The sequence below is a fragment of the Natator depressus genome, chromosome 14 (assembly GCF_965152275.1).
Source record: "Natator depressus isolate rNatDep1 chromosome 14, rNatDep2.hap1, whole genome shotgun sequence".
NCBI lineage: Eukaryota > Metazoa > Chordata > Testudines > Cheloniidae > Natator > Natator depressus.
In genome coordinates this window covers 37,492,114-37,507,383 of record NC_134247.1, presented here as the reverse complement: position 1 = coordinate 37,507,383, position 15,270 = coordinate 37,492,114, and the positions used below count along the sequence as shown (strand labels likewise).

The 15,270-nt window shown below is 50.2% G+C and overlaps 1 pseudogene; it reads left to right on the top strand.

The window, feature by feature from the left end:
* The first annotated feature begins 931 nt into the window (after positions 1-931).
* Positions 932-13,049, top strand: LOC141998646 (zinc finger protein RFP-like; annotated as a pseudogene).
* The last annotated feature ends 2,221 nt before the right edge of the window (positions 13,050-15,270 follow it).

The following is a 15,270-nucleotide window of genomic DNA, read 5'->3' as shown; positions in this document are numbered from 1 at the left end:
TTCCTGCTAGCCTCCGCGATGCGTGGCTCCCAGGAAGCAGCTGGCATGTCCCCACTCCAGCTCCTATGCATAGGGGTAGCCAGGGGGCTCCATACATTGGCCCCCCCTCCAAGCGCCGCCCTCCCACACTTTGAACCCCCCAGCTCAGAGCCCCTTCCTGCACCCCAAATCCCTCATCCCCGGCCTCACATCAGAGCCTGGCATCCCCAGCCCAAGCCCTTACCCCCCGCCCCCGCATCCCAACCCCCTGCCCCAGCCCAGACCCCCCTCCTGCACCCTGAACCCCTAATTTCTGGCCCCACCCCAGAACCCACACCCCCAGCCCAGAGCCCGTATCTTCTCTCACACCCCAACACCCTGCCTCAGTCCGGAGCCCCCTCCTGCACCCCAAATCCCTCATCCCTGGCCCCACCCCTGAGCCTGCACCCCCAGCCGGAGCCCTCACCCACTCTCACATCCCAACCCACTGCCTCAGCCCGGAGCCCCCTCCCTCACTCTGAACTCCTCATTTCTGGCCCCACCCCAAAACCTGCACCCCCAGCCAGAACTTGCACTCCAGCCCCCGGAGCCAGCCTGGTGAAAATGTGCAAGTGACTGAGGGTGGGGAGAGCTAGTGACTGGGGGTGGGGGGTGGAGTAAGCAGGGCACGAGGCCTCAGAAAAGGGGCGGGGCATGGGTGGGGTCTTGGAGGAGGGGCGGGGCAGGGGTGGGGCATGGGTGTTCAGTTTTGTGGAAGTAGAAAGTTGGCAACACTAGACAGTGGCCGATGCCAGGTGCCTCAGAGGGAATGAACAGAGCAGGGGATCATCACATCACGTGAGCCATCCCGTGTCTCCCATTCCCAGCTTCTAGCAAACCTGGCTGAGTGGGAGCCGTTTAATCAGCACCGAGGCAGGAATCTCCTGCTTTCCATACAGGCGCAGCAGGAGGCATGGGGCAGGATGGTCTGGGAGATCAGAGGCTGCTAGGAGTGAGCAGGCTCCAGCAGAGAGGCCTGGGAGTACAGGTATGTCTGCACCCCACTGTCTGTGGCCTGGCTGCGGCTGGCCTGGCTTAGCTGACTTGTGTTTGCAGGGCTTTAAAATATCAGTGTGGACATTAAAAAGAAAAGGAGGACTTGTGGCACCTTAGAGACTAACAAATTTATTAGAGCATAAGCTTTCGTGAGCTATCCGATGAAGTGGGCTAGAGCTCACGAAAGCTTATGCTCTAATAAATTTGTTAGTCTCTAAGGTGCCACAAGTCCTCCTGTTCTTTTTACGGATGCAGACTAACACGGCTGCTACTCTGAAACCAGTGTGGACACTGGGGCTCAGGCTGGAGGGTCCACGGCTGCCCACAGCTGCCCGCGCAGTTCTTACCATGGCCTGGCTGTGGCTCCAAGGCCCTGCTTTAGACACAAGATTCTGGCAGATGCATCTTTACCAATGGCCCACTAGACCCTTCCTTTCTGCTTTCAGAATTATAGGGATAATGTCATACATTAATACATGTAACACATGCTACATTATTAACATGCTTTTATTTTTTATTCTAAATTATACAAAATACAAACAAAATCCTGCTATTACACGCTGCAGCGGCACAGCCCTCAGCGGCCAGAACAGAATTTGACCAAGCCTTTGAGTGTTGTGTGTAGACCAGCCTCAGTCCTATTGACGCGGCTTGCGACATGGCAATTTCATACTGTGTCCTGCCGGGGCGGGGTGGGGGTGGGGGGGATTTTCCCTCCTCAGGGACTGCAACTCCTCACAGCTCAGAAAATGAAGGAGCTTCAGAAAGGGAACTGCTCAGTTGCTGACCAAGGCTGAAGAGACTGTAAAGTGAAAGTAACCTTTTCATTCCCCCCCACTTGCAGTCGGCCATGGCAGCTCCTGATCCTGTGGAGTGTTTGCAAAAAGAAGTTTCTTGTTCCATCTGTCTGGATTATTTTACTGACCCGGTGTCTATCGATTGCGGGCACAACTTCTGCCGCGACTGTATCCGGCGGTGCTCGAAGAAATTGGAGGCCAAACTGTCCTGCCCTCAGTGCAGAGGCACGGCCCTGAAGAGAAAATTCAGGCCCAGCCGGGAGTTAGCAAATGTGGCTGAAATAGCCAAACGGCTGAGTTGCCAGGCTGCCCAAGGGGCAGGAAGGGAGAGGACATGTAAGACCCACCAGGAGGGTCTGAAACTGTTCTGTGAGGAGGATCAAAGCCCCATCTGTCTGATCTGCAGAGAGTCCCGTGCTCACAGATTTCACAATGTGGCTCCCACAGAAGAAGCTATCCAGGATTACAAGGTAAGAAACTACTGTTGAGCGCCATTTTTGTACCAGCTTTTTTTTTTTAAATCCTTATTCTTTTCTCTATTTCAAACGACACAGAGCAGGAGTCAGATAATCTCTCACGTACACGAATCTGTAAAGGGAAAGTGACCACGCCTCCCTTATATTAATAGAGGAAATTGTGAAGGCCAAAACTATAACAGGATTCAAAAAAGAACTAGGTATGATCATGGAGGATAGGTCCATCAATGGCTATTAGTCAGGATGAGCAGGGATGGTGTCCCTAGCCTCTTTTTGCCAGAAGCTGGGAATGAGTGACAGGGGATGGATCACTTGACGATTACCTGTTCTGTTCATTCCCTCTGAAGTACCTGGCATTGGCCACTGTCGACCAAGACAGGATACTGGGCTCGATGGACCTTTGGTCTGACCCAGTCTGGCGGTTCTTGTACAGCCAGAAGGGACCAGTATGATCATTTTGTCTGCCTTCCCATATAAAATAGGCCATAGAACTTTGCCCAGTTACCCCTGTATCGAGCTGAGCAACCTGCGTTTAGCTAAAGCACAACTTCCAGAAAGGCATGCAGTTTTGATCAGAAAACTTCAGGAGTTGGAGAAACTCTGCCACTTCCCTGGCTTCTCACCCTCACTCTTAACATTTTGTGCCTTATTTCTCATTTGAAATGATCTGGCTTTAATTTCCAGCCATTTGTTCATATTGCATTATCACCCAATCCACTAGATTAAAGAGTCCTTTAGTACCTGGCATTTTTCCCCCCCTTTGAAAGTATTTATGCACTAATCAAGTCACCTCTCAATAGTCACGATAAAATAATCAGATCGAAATCCTTAAATCTCTCACTGTAACGGCTGGGCTACACTGAACACTTACGCTGACATAGCTACATCTCTCAGGGATGTGAAAAATCCACCTAGCCCTAGGGTAGACAGTGCTACCCCACTTCTGTGCTCAACCTAGCTACCGCCTCTTGGGGCAGTGAATTAACTACAACGGCCAGAGAACCTCTCCCATGGCTGAAGTGATTGGCTACAATGAAGCACTACAGCCGCCACTGTAGTGATTCAAGCGTAGACCTAGCCCTAAGTTGTTATTTTCAGCCCTTCAGTCATTTTTGTGGCTCTTTACTGCACCCTCTCCAATTTTTCATCATTTTAAAAATGTGGCCACTGGAACGGGAGGCAATATCCAGGATCAGCCTCACCATGAACATATACACAGGTCAAAAAATATACAAACTAGTCACGACTCCGTTTATATATCCAGGGATCATATCAGCCTCCGCATCGCAGTGGGAACGCATGTCGAACTCTTTGTCCACATTGACCTCTAAATCCATTACAGCAACGGTCCCCAGACTTTTGAGGGACATGCCCCCCTTTCCCCTGTCTGTGCCCCTTTGCCTCCCTTCCGGAACTGGGACCAGGAGCAGGGCCACGGCTCCAGGCTGGGGAGGGAGGGTGGACAGAGGTAAGGGGACCGAGGCTGGGGCTGCAGCTGGGGGTGGGTCAGGGCCGGGCCAAGGCTGGGGCCAGGTGCGGGAGCAGACCCGCAGCCGAGCTGAGGTGGGGTCCGGCAGCCGGGCCTGCGGCCAGGTGTGGCTCCGTTCCCGGCCTTGCCCCCAGCCTCAGCAGGAGCGGAGCTGCACCGAGGCTGGGGATGGGACTAGGCGTGGGCGGGACCGAAGGGCGGGACTGGAGCAGAGCTGGAGGCAGGGAGGGGCTGGGTGGTGCTCCCTTCCTGCCCTCTGTGGGGGCTGGCCCGGGTCCCGTTGCACCCCCTCCCCGGACGTTCCTTCACAACCCCCTAGGGGGGCATGCCCCACAGTTTGGGGACCTCTGCATTATAGGGTTACAGCTTTCCAGGATACAGTCTCCCCTTCTGTAGGTCTGGCCTGCAGTCCTCATTCTTAGATGTATAACTTTGAATTTGATTGTAAAATACATTTAACTTATCAAATGATCCATGTATCAGTGGTACCCAAATTTTAACAATCTGTGAACCCATTTCACTAAAATGTCAAGTCTCGCGAACCCCCTCCTAAAAATGAGTATTTCCAGGGATTTTCTTCTTTACCTGAGTATAAATTATAAAAGCAGTGATCTTGGAAATATAAAATTTGTTTTTATGACATGCTTGTTACACACTATTTATTATTATTATTTATCATTACAGTATTTTTATTACATTATGAAAATGGCAACACTCTTCCAAGATCTTTCGTAGCTTGTATCACTTTGAATAACCCTGTTATAAGACAAGGCTCCTATGTTTCATCAAGGAGTATCAGATATGAAACAGCATGAAGGTATTTAAGAAGCCAACTCAAAGCACCCTACACAAGCATTCAGGTCTTGAGCAGTCCAGGCAAACAACGCATGTTACAACAAAGCTTAAACTTGTTCTTCATAATAATTTTAAAAACAATACTAGTTGCCTGTTTAATTTGAAAAACAGCAAAAAATAACCACATCCCTTTCCATTTCTTATAAGGAGTCTCAAAGTTTAAACCTCCTCAGTGTGATAGATATGCTTGCTTTGATTTGCTTAGCTCTTGGAAGTCCTGGGGCTCCGGGCTGCTGGCCCCGTACTCTCCAGGGTCCCTAAGGACAGCTCTGTCCGCCATTAGGGAATTTTTTCCTGCTAACCCCCAGGGGTTCACAAACCCCAGTTTGGGAACCACTGCTCTATATGACTGACCTATCTTCATCATGATCTACCACTCCACCAATCTTCACATCATCCCCACATGTTGTCAGCATTGATTTTATATTCACTTCCTGATCATTGATAAAAATGTTGAATAGTTTTAGGTCTTGCACCGATCCCTGCAGAATGCCCCAATTCAGTGGTGGTTCCCTATTGAAAACTATTTTTTTGAGACAGGTCAGGCAGTCCTTAATCCCTGTAACATGGGCTTTGTTGACACTGTATAGTGCTAATTGCATTATTACCCAACATTCTGATTAAAAGTCAAATGCCTTCCAGAAGTGTAAGTACAGTACATCTGTACAGTCAACAATTAAACTTGTAATCTCATTTAAAAAAGAAATGGAATCAGGTTTGACAACCTGTTTTCCGTAAAACCATGTTGACTGGCATTAATTGTATTCACATTGAATCCCATATCAGTTTTTCCAGCATTGTGCCCAGAATTGATAGGCTAACCAGCCTAAAATTACCCAGGTCATCTGATTGTCCTTTTGATTACTTGCATAACATTAGAACACTTCCAGTCTTCTGGAATTTCCCTATTGTTCCAAGAGTTATTAAAAATTAACACCAGCCAGCTGGGGATCTCCTCAGCTAATTCCTTTGGAGTTAGTTATCTGGGAATGCTGATTTAAAAATGTTTATCCCTCCTAGACGTTTTCTAACATCCCCCTTGGTTGCGAATGGGCTGGGAAATACTCCATCATCCTCACATGTGGAATGGAGCATCCTGCTTCTTCCCAAGCTCAGACCAGAAATATTTATGGAACACGTCTGCCTTTTCTGCATTGTTCGTAGCAAGTTTATCATGATCATGATGTAGTGATGTGCCTATACCATTGTTAGGGGGTTTGTTTGTTATTTCTGATATGCTTAAAAAACTCCTCCTTGTTGTCCTTAGCCTCACCAGTTGTGATTTTTTCCCCCTGATGATTCTGGCCTCCCTTATCAGTTTTTCACATTTCATTACTTTAAATTCATATTGATTACTGTGTACTTCCCCTTTCCCCCTTTTGTTATGTATTGTTCTAAGAAAATCAATAACAGAAGAAAATAGCCCCCCCCCCCCCCCAACCCTCAGTGAAATCTCATTCAGAGCACTTTTCCCCGCCAAGGAACAAATCCAGATGCAACTGCAGACTCTGAAAGAAGAGAGAAGAAAGCTCCTGGGGTTTAAAGTAACTGGAGAGAAGAGATGCCAGGAATATCTGGTAGGTGCCCATTGTTATTACCCTGCAGGGACATGGGTGTGGGTCTCTCTCTCCCTGGGTCAGCCTCACTCTTTGACCAGTGAACAATAACAATCAAAAGCTACTCACATTGATAGATCAGCCCCTGAAGCAAAACACACAGGGTCACTGGGAAGAAGAAATCAAACATCAAGAAGTTAGGCTGCTCCTGATCTTTTGCACGGAGCTATCACCCTGGCAGTTACTTCACCATAATGGCCCTGTGCGAAAATAAAGCAGACTTGCTCCAAACGCAAAATCGGTGGCCACAAACTAGGGGTGGAAAGCGGGAGGTGTAAAGCACAGTCTAAAGCAGCATTTCTCAAACTGGGGGTCCCGACCCAAAAGGGGGTTGCAAGACTATTGTGGGGGAGTCGCGAGGGCGGCGGCGGCTGGCCAGTCGTCCAGCTCTGAAGGCAGCACTGCCACCAGCCGTAGCGCAGAAGTAAGGATGGCCTGGTGTGCGGGGGCTGGGTTGTCACAGCCTGAAGTATTTTCAAAGGGGGTCCCAGCAAACAAAAGTTTGAGAACGCCTGGTCTAAACCCAGAGAGGATGGGCTGAGCAGGCAATGGGACAGAGAGAGACACTTTCTACTCCAGCAGACTAAATACAAGGAAGTGAGAGACAGATATTGCCTCAAAAGTATGAGCAACCATAGAAGGTTTCTCAGCCAAACATGATGAGGATAAATTGTGTGTGACCCTGGGAGGAAGGGAAGAGACATCAGCGATAGCAACTGGCCACCGGGTCACGAGCTTCCTAACTCTGAAGAGCATTAAACGCTGGGAGAGGTTAACTGGGGTGGTTGTAGAATCCTTGACCTTGGAGGTTTTTAAGGACAATTAAAGTCACCCTCCTGTACATTCAGGGCCCAGTTATGTGTCCCCTGAATCTCTATGTTCTTGACCTGCCTTTCCTTTCCCTTTGTTTTAATCTGTTCATTACAGGAACAGAGGAAAACCCAGAGGTGCAAGATCCTGTCTGAATTTGATCAGCTGCGCCATCTACTGGAGGAACAAGAGCGGCTCCTGCTGGCCCGGCTGGGAGAGCTGGAGAAGGAGATTGTGAACCGGCAGAATGGAAGTGTTGCTAAACTCTCAGAGGAGATTTCCCGTCTCTGTGAGCTGATCAGTCAGTTAGAGAAGAAGTATCAGCAGCCAGCGAGTGAATTCCTGCAGGTGAGACCTCCATTCTAGGCAAGAACTGGAGTGTCTGTAACTTTCGCTGTATATTATCTTTGTTTTCCAATCATTTTTCATTGGGATTTATGGTACTTCATTCAAATATATTGATTTTTTTACTTCACATTTTGTCATGGTGCTGAGATCCTGGGCGAACATGGGCGGCGGGGATAATAGGCCAGAGAAGGCTCTTCCTCCCCTGGCGCGGCCACGGTTGTGGGGTTTGGCGGAAAGTTTTTGCTTTATTATGCCCCATGCAGGTTCCAGGGCAGCTGAGGAGGTGGTATGTGCTATTCAGCTTCCTGGGTTCCTCAGTAATCTCCCTGGACTCCAAAGGGATTGTCACGCTGGCCTGGATTCACTCAGCGTTGCAACACTTGGCTTTTCAGCCCCTTGAAAATCATTGGCGTCCACAAAGCCCGGGTTAGCTGCGGTGGCTCCCTATGTAATGCACGCTCGGCGGGGAGCTTCCTCAGCAAGCCGATGGGAGATGCTGATGAGAGGGAAGTGTGCTAAGCCCGGAGTTAGAAGCCTAAACCTGGGATGTAGGGAGCCTCCTAGCTCTGCTTGGGAGCCACAAACGGGACCTGCTCTCCTCGCTTAGGCATTTCTTGTGAGAAGGGCTTAGGCCAGGGGTTCTCAAACTTCATTGCACTGCAACCTCCTGCTGACAACAAAAATTACTACATGACCCCAGGAGGCAGGACCAAAGCCCAAGCCCTGCTGTCCTGGGCGGGGGGCCTGTAACCTGAGCCCCACCGCCCAGGGCTGAAGCTGAAACCTGAGACCTACCACCCAGGGCTGAAGCCCTTGGGCTTTGGCCCCGAGCAGTGGGGCTCAGGCTTTGGCTTTGGCCCCAGGCCCCAGCAAGTCTAACGCCAGCCCTGGTGACCCCATTAAAATGGGGTTGCGACCCACAGTTTGAGAATTGCTGGCGTACGCACCTGCTTAATGCCAGACAAAATGGCTGGGTGAGGGGATGAAGCAGGCTCTGCCCTCAGAAACCTGTAGCCTAGTGGTTAGCGTACTTGCTTAGGCTGTGGGTGACCCCAGTTCAACTCCCGTCCTGATGAGCAGGGCATCTGCTACCTCTTAGGCAAGTGACTGCCTTAGGGGATGGACTGCAGTGGGTCTTGCTGGTTGAAGCCATTGCGCTTTTATTTACATATTAATTAGGCCAGAGACAGAATGAGAATCACTCTCCAGTGCAGTGAGGCCTCTTCCCCTTCCTCCCACCCCATCTCCAAGCTCTTGTGCTTACCCGATCGGGCCGTATGGGAAAGCTAGGAACAGGAGCTGCTCTTTTCCCCTGGTTCATTGATCTCACTGGGGCTTGGACGTGACGTAGGTGCCTGGACATCGGATGCTGTCTGCCAGAAGCTTGGGGGACTTTTACAGTGAAAATGTAGGTGCAGTCTGAGTTTAGAGGCTGGCATCCTCATTTCACACACGAGGCACGGCAAGATGAAGTAAAGCTTGCCAAGGCCACTGAGGAAGGAGCTGGGCCAGCAACTGAACCCAGATCTAAGTCCTGCCCCAGGCCGTGAAGCACAAGGGTAGTCAATCTGTGCTGGCCAATAAAGGTCTATCGGTTAGACAGCATGTACCAGCCGGGCACACCAGCAGCGCTGCTCCGTTCAGATCCTCGTGTGGCCAGATCCCGACCCCTAGGGGCCTGCTTCACTCTGGAACTGATTGATCATAATAACTGATTTGTTCTTAAAAAGGGCAGTGTCAAGAAGGTGCAAAATTAACAAAGCACTGGTGCTCACCAAATAGAGCAGAGGGTCATAGGGATAAAATGCATGGAGAGGTGCAAAGACCCTTCGTTGTTCATTCTGATTGTTATCGCTGTGGGACTGAGCTCTCTATATCTCTGTCTCCCCTGTAGGACATCAGAAGCACCTTGAACAGGTACATGGCTCCTTCTCCCTCCCACTTGACTGTGTGGGAAGCTCGCCCTACAACTCAACAGCAAAGCACATGGTCCAGGGCACAGTTCAGCTTCTCCTCTCTAGCTGGGGATGACTGACTGATTCTGATCCCCAAGGGAAGCACGATTCAATTTGACTGTATAAACTAAGGGTCCATACTGCAGTCTTGGGGTATAGTTTTCACTCCTAGCCGGCCTACAGCTCACGTACTGAGAGCACCCAACCTTCAGTGGCATGTGCTTTTGCACAGTCTGTATAAACCCGCCCAGAATCTTGGGTCATTACTCACCTATGCTGAAGCATGTTCTGCCACGGCTTTACTGTCCACTACCTGAGCTTGCTCAATGAAAGCTACCTCGGGTACGTTAACTGGCATTGCAATCACATCCCAGGATTGCAGTATAAGCCATTCCCTGAATAAATAAAGCCCCGTCTCCCTAGCTCAGCCTGTGGGGCACAGTCACCTTTGGTATAGAAATCTCCCACTGCTGAACAAACCCCCAGGGTAGATTCCATTTCTACTAGACTATAGAATTAGCCATCCTAGGGAAGGGACTCGTCCGTCATCTGAATGTGTGTATTGAGTAACTTGGATACCTGAGGGACTGACACATCTGGCAGTGGGCTTTGGGTTTTTTCACCTCTCTGTCATGGATTAGGACCCTGGCCAGATCAGCCATGATCAAAAATCTCCCCCACCCGATTAGTCTTTGGGGAGTTGGGTTGGGGTTTTCAGTCCAGTTCTTGCTGGACACATTTGGTGGCAATGATATCCAAAAGGCTGAGATGACTAAATGCCTTTCTATTTCCTTTGGGAGGATGGGGGCCACAGAGAAATTAGTTGTCCAGGCTTGTGACAGAGGTACCTTCCCAGCATGCCCCCCTGCCCCCGGTGCGGAGTGGTGATGCCTCAGTTTCTCCACATGATCTTCAGCCCACTTCCCCTGTAGAGGTGGCTTAGTCCTCCAGCCAAGACAGTTGTTCAGCTCCTTCCAGGGTAATAGAGTCCTCTGGTCAAAATCCAACAGAAACGCCAGACAAAAGAATCATCAGCCCAGCTGGGGTCTACTTCCAACCTCCTTCCTAGCAGGCAGGCTCCTATCTGCAAGGGCCTGTCTCAACACCCAGCACCATGTGCCTAGGCTTCTGTCAGATGAACAATCCAGTACAGGCCTGCCCTCCTGCTGTGGGCTCCGGCAGCTGCCATCCCCAGACAGCTCCTAGCCCCGGCCAAGCTTCATACTCCACACAGAAGCAGCCTGTCTGTTTTCCTTCCCCATCAGTCCCGCAACTGCTGGGCTTCCCGTTTTTGAAGTCCACCTTCCAGTCTTAAACTCAGGGTTAATGAAGCCCCTGGCTGGGCTTTAACCTCTTCCTGTATGATCTGGGGGTTGTACACCGCCATCACAGGAATCAAGCTCATCAAAAGTATTTAGGTACCTAATTATGCATTGATTTCAACTGGAGTTATGCACCTATCCCTAATCCGAACCCTGGCTGCTTAGTCCAGCAGCATTCACTGGCGTGAAAGTCATGTTACGAGCTGATAAAATAAAGAACGATCAATAAAAAGTCTGTCTCCCTCCAGGTGCAAGGTGGGGGACTTCCAGCAGCCACTGGAGATTTTTCCTGACGTGGAAAAGAGACTCAGCAATTTCTCGCAAAAAAAATATTGTTCTGAAGGAGACACTGAGGAAATTCAAAGGTACCAAGGGGGTGGAAATCCAGATGTGTGTCTGTGACGGGGAGGATTTAGGCACTTGGCAATTGGCTGCCAAGGGAAAGCCCAGCTAAATAACTGTAAAGGAATATATCATCATCACTGAATTAGGGGTAGGGTTTGGAGAGGTGTATATCATTGTGTTCTCATAGATGGATTTACTCATCTATCCTAATTACTGAGGAGTGCGATATACTGGGGATGACACCATTGGTACCATAACACAAAGGGATCAAATCATATTCTTGATTCTCTTTTATTTCAAACTGCCTAGGAATTCGCAGGAGGTGAAATTCACCCCTCTGCTGAGAGACAATGGTCCATCGTCTCTCACTTGAATTGTATTATGGAGATTCAAGAGGTGCATAGATGTTGGCCTGGCCCTTCTGTATGTAGGGGGATGAATTCATGCTCTGTCCACCTTAATTTCTCTCTGTCTGGATAGCTCTGTCCCATCCCCTCCATTTGTTTCCCATCTTTAAAGTCCTGTTAGACTGGTGAATTGCAGAAATCTTCTCCTAACGATAACACCATGACATGCCTCTCTTCTCTCTCTAGAGTCTCTGCCGTCTGAATTGGAGGTGGAATGGGGTGAGTGTCTGGAAAACAGCTGGAAAAGTGACTTGTATCAGGGATATTTCCCTACTGAGAAAAACATGAGAATTGTGGCTTGGGCTTTGCTTGCAGAAGAAGTTTCTGAGGTCGGACAAAGTAGCCTCCTGGCAACGAAGGAGGAGCTTTACAGGAAAGGGGGAAGGCCTTTAGCACCCCAGTATTAGTAACCTTTTAACTGCTGTTATCCCATGGGAGTGAGAAGGGGGCTGCCGGGCTATATGGAGACTGATCAGCTCCCATCGCCACTGAAAAATGGCAAAACAGCTTTGCTAAAAATTGGAAAATTTGGAAGTTGTTTCGATTTCTCGTGTATCAAAATTCCACCCCGCCCCTGGTCTGGGAAGAGGAGTCTTGAGTTGGTGCCTTTTCCATTCCCCGTGGGCTGGAGTGATCACCTAAACTCTTCGATACAAAGAAGAGGCCGCTGCTCTCATTCGGGGTCACTGGTTCCAACCCTCCAGGATCATTCCATGTACACTGGGGTTTGCGTTCTCCCTTCGGCTGCCTTCCGGCTGGGTACACAATATCTCTGCAGCAGGCAGCATGATTCTCCTGTCTCTCTCTACTGCTGGGAGTGTCCCAGCCAGGATGGGGCTGCTGGGGAGTGTGAGAAATGGTCCCAGCCTCCCCAAGGGCTGAGCTCTGCCCCTAACGTTCTGATTCTCTCTCTCCCCAGCGAATGTGACTCTGGATCCGGACACGGCGAATCCCCACCTCGTCCTGGCCGAGGATCGGAAAAGTGTGTGGTGGGAGGACACGCCTCAGGATCTGCCCGACAATCCCAAAAGATTTGATACGTACTGCTGCGTGCTGGGCCGGGAGGGATTAACTCCGGGAGGAACGACTGGGAAGTGCACCTGGGGCAGCAGGGATTCTGGACTGTCGAGATCGCCCGAGAATCTGTGTGGAGAAAGGGATGGCTTAGTCTGGACCCCTCCCAGGGGATCTGGGCTGTGGGCCTCTGTGGGGGACAGTACCAGGCTTACACCTCCCCCGACACCCTGCTTCCACTGAGTAGGAGACCTGGGAGGATCCGAGTTTCTCTGGACTACGAAAGGGGGCAGGTGGCTTTTTTTGATGTTGATAACGAGGCCCCAATCTTCACTTTCCATCCTGCCTCTTTCAATGGGGAAAGAATCCTCCCTTTCTTCTGGGTCTGGGAATCCCAGCTCACGCTTTGTCCCTGAGCTATGGGCTAGTCTATCCCCATGAACCGGGCTCCTCTGGCCTCTGAGAAGCCCAGCTTTATGATCCTGGAAGCTGACGTGTATTTCTGAGGTGTCAAAACAAGGAAGAAAGTGAAGCTGTCGGGCTAGAGAAGCAAACCTCATGACCCAGCCTGTGTGTCTTCATCCTCTGTTCTTGGGGAGGATTGTAGGTGTCGGAAGGGTGAATGAATTAGAAATTCTGTAGCAAGTTGTCTGGATTCTATAGCCTCTGGGCGAAATTTCGTGGGAGCTCCAGCTAATTGTTTCCTATGGAGTATTTGACTTGAAGTGAAATGGGGTATTTATTTTGGCACTGAATTGGGTTTATTTTACTCTGTTCCCACACGGTCAGTTTCCGGGCTCCCATTCATGTGTTTATTGACATTGTTGGGAGAAGGAGAATTTGAAGGCTCTGACTGCTGGCTAGTGGGGCTTTAAGGATGTTTGGGACTGTGGATGTTTCTGCTAAAAGCGATGGGCAGTCAAAGGGTTAACAAGGTCGACGAATGAAATCGCCCTCTTTCGGTTTCAGAGTTAAAACCGATTGACTTCTGTGGTTCACTTCACATTTCTCAAGGCTGTGTGGTGAGGACGGGCGGGGGACAAAAAGATGGGTCCTGAAGGAGGTGGAGAAAATGTTATGGATTTTTACAGTGTTATTGTTTTAGCAAGTGGATTCTATGTCTTTATGATCCACCAGATGATTGTATTAAAGAGTCTTGATCGCTCCAATGGGCTCCCTTGTCTTTCCTTTTTAGTACACGATAAAGTAGCACCTCAGAGTTACGAACACCAGAGTTACGAAGTGACCGGTCAACCACACACCTCATTTGGAGCCGGAAGTACGCAGCCAAGCAGCAGCAAAGCCAAAAAAAAAAAAAAAAGCAAACACAATACAGTGCTGTGTTAAACGTAAACTACTAAAAAAAATAAAGAGAAAGCAGCATTTTTCTTCCGCTTAGTAAAGTTTCAAAGCTGTGTGAAGTCAATGTTCAGTTGTAACCGTATCCTTTTGTTTGGCGTTACGAACATTTCAGAGTGACGAACAACCTCCATTCCCGAGGGGTTCGGCACTGTGAGGTTCTACTGGAGAGAAATAAGCCAAGGAACCCTCAGAACTGTCTGACGGGTGCGGTGGTTGCTTTTTACTGACATGCCCTTTGCCACGAGAGTGGGTCACTCCAGTGGAAGGCAATGTCAATGAAAAGAACTTTCTCGCCTCTTTAGAAATGCCCACACCTCTACTGGGCAGTATTCAGGTGTCTTCATGTGGTTCCTTCGGGATCTAAATGTCCGGTGATGGAGGCATGTCCGTCACTACATCTGGCTGGGGAGCTCAGCTCCGTGCACAAACACTTCTTGAAATGCCTCCTGGGCTTAAACAAGGTTCAGGGGCAGAGGTGCCGACTTTCTGAGTTCCCAGGGGGTGCTCGACCCCCACTCTGCCCCAGGCCCTGCCCCCACTCTACCCATTCCCCCAAGCCCCCACCTGCCCTGCCTCTTCCGGCCCCCACTCCTCCCTCTCCCCGCCCCCACGCCTCCTGCATGCCATTGAACAGCTGATCACTGGCGGAAAGGAGGTGCTCGGGGGAGGGGGAGGAGCTGATTGGCACTGCTACCAGTGGGTGCTGACCACCCCTTTTTTTTTCCCATGAGTGCTCCAGCCCCGGAGCACGCATGGAGTCGGTCCTATGTTCAGGGGCCTAGAGGGAAGCTGTCAGTCCGGCCTTCAGAGGTGGCGGTTCCTGTGGTGTTTATCTCGCGATGGCGTCTGTGACGACCCAGAGAGCCCTACCATGGCTGCCAGCTAGTGGTGTGACTGTGTCAGCCGTTCCACCGACTTGGGTTCTAGATCTGTCATAGATTCACAGATCCTAAGGTCAGAAGGGACCATTATGATCATCTAGTCCGACCTCCTGCACAACGCAGGCCACAGAATCTCACCCACCCACTCCTGCAAAAAACCTCTCACCTGTGTCTGAGCTATTGAAGTCCTCAAATCGTGGTTTAAAGACTTCATGGTTTAAAGTCCCTGCAGAACCCCAGAGTTAGCTTCTTTGCTTTAATTATCCATGAATGAAAAGCCCTGGGCTGACACAAGCCCTGGAGTTACACAAAGCATGCATACTATCTTATTCTGGGAGAAGGGGCGGGGTGGGGGTGGGGCCTTGGGGGTGGATGGGGTGGGGGCAGGGCCTCAGGGGGGAGGGGTGGCACAGGGGCTGGGGCCATGGTTTGGGCACTGGTTGCTTCCCCCCCCCACACACTTTTAGGGAGCTTAAGCCGCTCCTGTCCCCCACTGGAAAGGTCAATAGACAAAACAATCACAACAACCTGCTGACAAACAGACTAAATGTCAGGGCACCCACTTCCTGCTCTGCTTTG